The sequence below is a fragment of the Pinus tabuliformis genome, chromosome 7, assembly GCF_031772625.1.
Source record: "Pinus tabuliformis cultivar Carrire ecotype Pingquan chromosome 7, CPIR1, whole genome shotgun sequence".
Taxonomy (NCBI): Eukaryota; Viridiplantae; Streptophyta; class Pinopsida; order Pinales; family Pinaceae; genus Pinus; species Pinus tabuliformis.
Genome location: NC_142293.1, coordinates 361,807,736 through 361,816,072, shown reverse-complemented (window position 1 = coordinate 361,816,072; position 8,337 = coordinate 361,807,736).

Sequence of the window (8,337 nt, the reverse complement as noted above, 5' to 3'; positions counted from 1 at the left end):
CACGAATGGAAGGACCAAATGGCTCGATACCTTCGTCATAAAGGGTTGTACAGGATTACCATGGCTACAAAAGTGGAACCCACTTCAGCCATAAAGAAATCCAAGTACCTCAACCATATGGATGATGCCCACGGATCCATATGCATGTGCATCTCTCCAAAGTTGCAGTTTCATCTATCTGCTTGCAATACTCCTAATGAGATTTGGAAAAAGGTTGAAGAACTCTATGGGAAACAGGATGAGATGAAAGGACATTTGCTCGAAGTGGAGCTGTTGTCATTGGATCCACGGAACTATGACAAAATTCAAGACTTCTTCACCAAATATAATGATCTATTGCTGCAACTCAAGGGTTGTGGAATTGACAAATCCAAGGAGGAGAGTCGCCAAGTTCTCTCTATTATGTCAAAGCTCGGATCGGAATACTTCGTCTTTGTGTCTACATTTCATTCAGTAAGGCTCGCAATAGGTAAATCCTACACTATGCCTTCTCTCAAAGAATTTATGGAGCCCCTTATTTTTTAGCAAGATAAACTCATTGGCATGGGAAAAATTAAACCTCCAAAAGCACATGCACTTGCTATGCATGATGGAAACCACAATAAAAATCACAGATTTGATTCAAATCAGAGAAATCAGCAGCAAAAAGACAAGGGAAAAACGCATTCCCATCCAAAGAAGGAAGGGTACACCAAGCCCTTCAATGACTCCTCCGGCTCAAGAAATGAGAAAGGGAAGAAAGGAAACTGATGCACCTACTATCAAAGAGGATTCCATCCAGAATCCTCTTGAATGAAGAAATAAATTGACCAAATTGCAGAAATTCTTCATAAGCACAACCTTGGGGACCACATCCCTGAGGGCGCCAAGAAGAAAACTGAGGATCCACCACACGGGAAAGGTAACAATTTTCATGCTTTAGTTGCAATTAATTATTCCCCTGATGCATGGATTATATACTCTGGTGCATCACATCATATGGTTGCTGCAAAAGAAGTCTATTCCTCTTTGAATGCATGCAAAGGACCTCCCATCCTCATGGGAGATGACTCACCTATTGAGGTCACCGGAAAAGGTAGAGTGGAACTTTTACACGGAAGCTTTGAAGATATGCTTCATGTTCCAAAACTTTCGGTAAACCTGCTTTCAGTTTATCAGATCACTCATTCCGGCGTCGGAAAGAGAGTGGAATTCACTCCAGATGCAGTGAACATATATGACGTACATAGCAGCTCCAAAATTGCAACCGGTGAGGTAAACAATGGAGCCAGACTGTATACATTTTCTGAATTTATTGAATCTGAATCCTCCTTATTGCTTACACATGTTGATGACAGCAGTAGGCTTTAGCATGAGAGGTATGGTCACTTAAATTACAGGTATATGCAGCAACTAAGCAAGCATGAGATGGTGGAAGGCTTGCCAAATATCAGTTTCTCCAAAGGAGTTCGTGAAGGGTGTGTCCTTGGCAAACATCCTAGAGAAAAGTTTGACATTGACAAGACTCACATAGCATCCTCTCCTCTAGATCTGATCAATAGTGATCTCATGGGGCCTTTTCCTTATCCTTCCATCAACAAAGCAAGGTATGTGGTTACATTTATTGATGATTTCTCACGGTATACTTGGTGTATCTTCTCAGGAACAAATCTGAAGTTTTTGCGCACTTTGAAGATTTCAAAGCACTAGTTGAGACACAGTCAGAGAGAAATCCCTCCATACAGACAATGGGGGGGAATATGTTAACATAGCACTTAAGAACCTTTTCCTTCAGTCCGGCATACAGTTGCAGTACACAGTTCCATACACTCCGCAGCAGAATGGAGTTGTTGAGAGAAAGAACCGATCTCTCAAAGAGATGGCTTCCTGCATGTTGCATGCTAAGTCATTGCCTCATAAGCTATGGGCTTGTTGTGGTCACCAACAACCCCCCTCTTTGTTTGGTATTAGCAATAACACCAAGCAAATGGGGACCCTTAACAAAAAATCCAAAAAACATTTTATCAAAATTTTTGTATTTTGACTCCCTAAAGCTGTATCGCATCGCGAGAAGAGAGTGAAGCGTTTTCCTATGCGCATAAATAAACTGCGAAGAAACGACGTGAAATTCATCGCATCGCATATATTGTGAAGCGCTCTTAAATGAAAAAATTAAGGAATCTCTGACAGCCGATATGCGACGTTGCATATCGCAACATCGCATAAGCAGCACACAGTGATTGGATGATTAAGCGCGATTTGCGGTTCGCGATCTGCGATCTTGCGAACTGCGATGAATGCGACCATCAATACCTGCGATGACACATCTTGACATTGCAATCCTCGATACTGTGATACGAGTCGCAGAAATCACTCATCGCAAAATTTCCTCGACATAGTGTTCAAGCAAAGCTGTTTGTAGACCAAAATTGGGCGCGCGCCTTAAAAGAAATTAATGAATGTACGCCAAGGTATCCAAGAAATATTGTGTTGTGTTTTTCGAAGAGTCAAGTCATTATGAGTGTCATGATTATGCATTCATTAGAGCTTAAAGCTTTCATGTCAATCTTTTTGTCATTACTCTTTTCCTTTGCGTAAAATGTAAGACAACAACTAATATAAATCAATGTGCAGGAAACATCTAAGGAAAAGGGGAAAGCGTTAATACTCGGAGAACAGAGAAGAGATGCCTTCGCAAACGGATGCCGCATGCAGCAGGACCGCGGATTCCAGAGTATCACTCAACAGATACTGATGGAAATAGACTATCCAAGACTCAGAGTCAAAGACGCACAAAAGCAGCATGTTTACAAAAGATCTTGAAGCTTAGACTGGGTAAAGCAAAAATAAAAACGCTAAAGAGGGAAAACGCTCCAGAAAAGCCTGGAACAAAGAACGGAAGCAATTTTCAATACAAAAAATTGTTCAGAGAGCAATTCCCTAACTTATTCAGTCATTCGCACAGCGGGAAACCGAAATAGCAACAACACAATCAGTTTGAAATAAATTTGGGTTATACCAAGTATACACACAGTAAATACACCAAGATAGAGGAAGATTTTTGAAAATATCTTCTAGTTTGTCAGAAAACGGTGCCAGCTCTTGTTATTTCTATTTTCATAGCTCAAACGAAAGGAGAAGACAACCAACCGACTCTTCCCAGGCGAATGTTGCATTTCTTACAGCACTAAGGAGCAAATACAGAAACGGTTAGAAATTAGATTCAATTTTTAGAAATAAATTTGCTTTAGTAGAAGGGCGGTCACTTGAGACCGTGTCCTAAATTTATGTGATTAAGATTAATTAGTTAGTAGTATTTAAACCCTTCTCAGGCATTTGGAGAAGGGTCCGTAAATTTGTCAAAAAACTTGTCCTCAGAACATGCACTTTTGCACCCTCGGAGGGGGTTTTTGATGAATGGATGGATCGAGATTTATCAATGTTTGCATTTTAATGTCTGCTACTGATGTTTCACTTTTGTACTCTTAGTAGATGTTAGAACAAGTAGAGATAAATCATTATTGCTTGAAGCTTATGAGTGGAACTAGTCATAAATGGTACTTTTATCTCTTGACCAATTTCTGCTTATATCCTTAAAGTGATATGCAGTTTTCAGTTGTTTATATGTTAATGTACAAATGTGTAGGTTACCATTTGGCACTTCTGTATGGTGGAGTCATTTATTTGTGCTTGACATATGAATAACTTATTATGCGATATGCTGTTCACAACTGTTTTGCTTAAATTTTTATGCAGAGTGGTTTATCTCAATTGATTTCTATTCATATGATAGCTGAATGATCTTTATTACCAGTTATTTTCGAAATCTCTTTAGATCGCATAATAGAAGAAATACACCCTGGGTTAGCGTAGATTAGATGTGTTGTTTCTTATTAGATTACAATAGCATAGAGTTAGTTTAGAGGTTTGAATTAAATTAGCTTAAAATACTCCTAGATCAGCATCATCCAACTCTACACACACACACACCCCTTAGATTGGGAAACTGGTCCCATTATCCCCAGTCCGACCCGCTATACCAAACGGATAAGGAGCTGCCAACCAAGGTTCGGACCGGGTGGGTATCCCCCTTGTTGTCGACCCGATTTTTGGGGCTTCAACATATTTTGGCGCTAGAAGGAGGGCCCGAACTATGAATGGCACCTAAATCAAAATCTAAATACCATTCTGAGAGTAAATCGCCCTCATCAACTCCTCTGATTTCCCCAGTACGTTTAAATCCAGAGTCAGAAGTCGCTCGAGTATCAACCGCTGCTACAAACCCTAATATTTCAGACCAATTTATCATTGAACCCCCTGAAATTCAAACTCTAATTCGTAAACTCCAGGGATTCTCTATTTTTACTCAGAGGTCTAATAAATCTTAGAGCAGTGTGACTTCGTAGTACAATCCTGCTCATCCCCTGACCAGATTAAAGAGCGAAAAATTTGGCATCCAACCAACTGAATTCCCTCTCCCCACCAGGAAAAGAGCAAGGAAAACACCACCAGAGTCTGACAATGAGACTCTTTCATCCACGTCGTCCATTTCAACTCCTTCACTACGAAGTCAACCACCCACGTCTTCATTCCAAACCACTCATCCATCTTCCACAACCCCTCCTCTTCAATCATCAAAGATCATAATATCTTCATCTTCCCAGCATCGGGGATCATCCTCTGCACTTTCATTCACTAGCAGCTCAACGATGGCCCAATCTCCATGGAACAATCCTGGGGCGGTTTTAATGCCTCCACCCCTGAGCCCAATACCGGCCCATCCTGAGAAATGGCTACCCAAATTCAATCCAGAAGCAGGCATGCTAGCTGAAGAGCATATCAATAATTTCATGCTTTCTGTTAATCTCAACGGAGTTACCAACGAGGATGCTGTCGTCCGGCTTTTTCCCTACACAATGCAAGGGACAGCCGAGTCATGGTACTTTTCATTACCTTCTGGGTCTATCACAAGTTGGGACATTTTTCAGAGTCAATTCCTTACCGAGTTTGGGGATGACAGATCAACGACGACGTAGATCAATGACCTATCCAATCTTAAAGCCGAGGCTAGAGAACCCATCAAAGATTTTAATTTACGGTTCAATAAAATCCTCAACAAAATTCCCACTGCTTCCCAGCCCAGCGAAGAAGTGAGATGTGAATGGTATATTACAGCCTTACCATCAAACTTGGCAATATTCGTCGATAGGGCAAATAAGACAACCTTAGTTGAAAACTTGACAGAGGCGATAGCAGTAGAGAAACGCGTAGTAGCCCTGGAAAAAAGATCTGCGATAGAGGAACGCAAATCTAAGAAAGTCTCCTATAAGGAAGACCCCAAGAAGAAACAAATGAAAGATCCTTTCGATTTGGAAGGATTACAAAAAGTGTTAAAAACCATGTCCAATGAGATGATTGACATAAAAAAACAAGTAGCAGAAACTTCTTCAAAAAATCCCTACAGAGCTTTTAAAAGAAATCCTTCAATGGATGTGAAACCACCCAATGTTATCTCAAACGTCGAATCCGAAGAAGAGGAAGAAGAAGACAATGCCACTGAAGGGCAGACCGATGACGAAGAAGTTGTGGAACTACAAGGAATGTGGGATTTCATCCTCCCACAAGAAGAAGATCAAGAAGCATTTCCGGTTAGCACACGAAGCAAAAATCAACTTGATCCTCCTCAAACTACCCCTAAGCAAAAGGGCGCAAGCTCTGCAGCAAAAGATAAAGTCGCAACGAAGAAAACAACCGCTAAAGCGACTCAATATAGCCCAATCCAATTAGATCAAACACCTCCATCAAGAACACTCATTGTGTCGGATGAAATGGAGTACAACATTATCGATTACATGAAAAATACTAGGGCTAATATCACTCTTTACGAGTTGAGCAAATTGAAACATCAACAGAAGATAATGATGAAAGAATTACATGCCGTGCCTACTACATCTTTGCCTACAACTGTAGCTTCCCACAACATGGGATGACCTCCAACCAAAACGATCAATAAGAATGACCCAAATGACATCGCCTTGATTGGAGGAAGATCAAGGTCGCACACTCCCCCTTTTCTTCTCACTTATGAAATTTTCAATAAAAACATGCACAATTGTTTGGTAGATTCTGTTGCTTCAACGAATATTTTACCCAGATCAATGTGTGCCAAGTTGAATGTTCAACAACAAAAATCCGCAGTGCATATAGTTCAGCTTGATCGATCCCAAGTCGAGGTGATTGGTGAACTTAATCAAGTGACCATAAGATTGTCGTCTAACCCGAAGGTATGTCAGGTTATTGACATTCTAGTAGCTGATAGCCCTGAATTCTATGGTTTAATTCTTAGCCAGGATTGGTCCGAAAAACTCCATGGATACTTCTCAACCGACTGGTCGCACATGTGGTTACCCTACAATGGTAAACCGAATCAAATAAAGGTTGAACGAGAGTTACACCAGAAGTACATAGTTACGGAATTGGAGGGAGAAAATGAAGCAATAACATACAACAGCAGTATCATAGGAAATTACTCGGTAGATTCTTTCCTCGGCAATTTCAATGCTCATATCTCACCTTAGAAAATTCAGTTTTGTCCCAAGTCGAAAATTTTTCCCAAACTAATAATTCAAAGTGTGTTAATTTTTTAGATAACCCTGTAAGTACATCTTTGTTTTGGAAATTATATTTTGATGGCTCTAAATCTAACGAGGGAGCAGGAGCAAGATGCGTTTTGATTAGCCCAGACGGAAATAAGACCATGCTTACGTGCAGACTTGAATTCGATTGCACAAACAATACAGCGGAATACGAGGCCTTGGTGCAAGGCCTATACAAAGCAATCGGGTTGAACGTTAAGTACCTTCAAGTCTTCAGAGACTCTGAGATTGTCGTCAAACAAGTACGTAACACCATACATTGCCTATCAGGTCATTTGAAACACTATCAATCTTTAGTACAAGATCTGACTGCACATTTCATAGCATTCAATATTTCGTCAATCCCAAGACTTCAAAATGCGAGCGCAGACCTGTTAGCTAACGTAGCCTCTAGACTTATTCCCTCCGAAGATTTTAGTCCAGATAGATTCTCAATAGAATTAATCTTTAGACCATCCATCCCTGACAACATTACAAACTGGAGAGTATTCAATGACGATCCTGACATTGTAAATTTCCTCACTTCTGAAGGATCCTACTCAAATCAAATAATTGACGAAGACCATCATGATCACCAAATACAACAAAATAGCACTGATAATGCTATACCTAAATCGGTGGTTAAGTTAGAAGACTTATATGATTTGAAAAGTCGGTTTAAAAGGTCTACCAATTCTAAACTCTACAGTTCGACTCTAAACTACGAATTAGTAAACCTAGGAACCGATGAGAAACCACAAAACGTTAATCTAGGCCACGGCCTAGCCCCTGAAGAAAAATTAGTGTATATCCGTCTTTTGAGACAATACAAAAATGTTTTTGCCTAGAATTATGATGAGTTGAAGACATACGACACTTCTATCATTCAACATACTATCCCTATGATTGACAATGAAAAACCTGTCCAACAGAAACTCAGAAAAATCCACCCCAATTTAGAAAATCAGATAAAACTGAGCTAAATAAGTTGTTGAGAGCCAGAATAATTTTCCTCGTCAGACATTCCAAATGGGTTTCCAATATGGTACCCGTTAGAAAGAAAAACAGAGATATTAGAATCTGTATCGATTTCCGGAATCTCAACGAAGCCTGTCAAAAAGACAATTTTCCCCTCCCACCTATGGAGCAGATATTACAGGCAGTAGCAGGCTCAGAATTAATGTCTTTTTTAGATGGATTTTCAGGATACAATCAAGTGCTGGTACATCCCGATGATCAGTTAAAAACCACATTCCAAACTAAATGGGGAACATACACATATTAGAAGATGCCATTTGGTTGATCAATGCCGGAGCTACATTTCAGAGAGCCATGGACATCGCATTTAAAGGTTTAGTCAATAAATCTGTAGTGATTTACCTGGATGATATAACAGTGTACTCCAAGAAGCGAAGCGACCATCTCAAAGACTTGAAACAAATCTTTCAATGATGTTTAAGGTATGGGATTTCACTTAACCCAAAGAAATCTTTTTTCGCATTGAGTGAAGGAAAACTTCTAGGATTCATAGTGTCAAAATCTGGTATTCACATTGAACCTGACAGAATCAAAGAAATTTCTGAAATATCCATGCCTCATAACAAAAAAGCCATGCAATCTTTCCTTGGTCAAATCAATTTTGTGAAGAGATTTGTCCCAGACTTCTCACTTATTGTGTCTCCTTTGCAAAATATGATTAAAAAGAATTCAAATTTTAGATGGG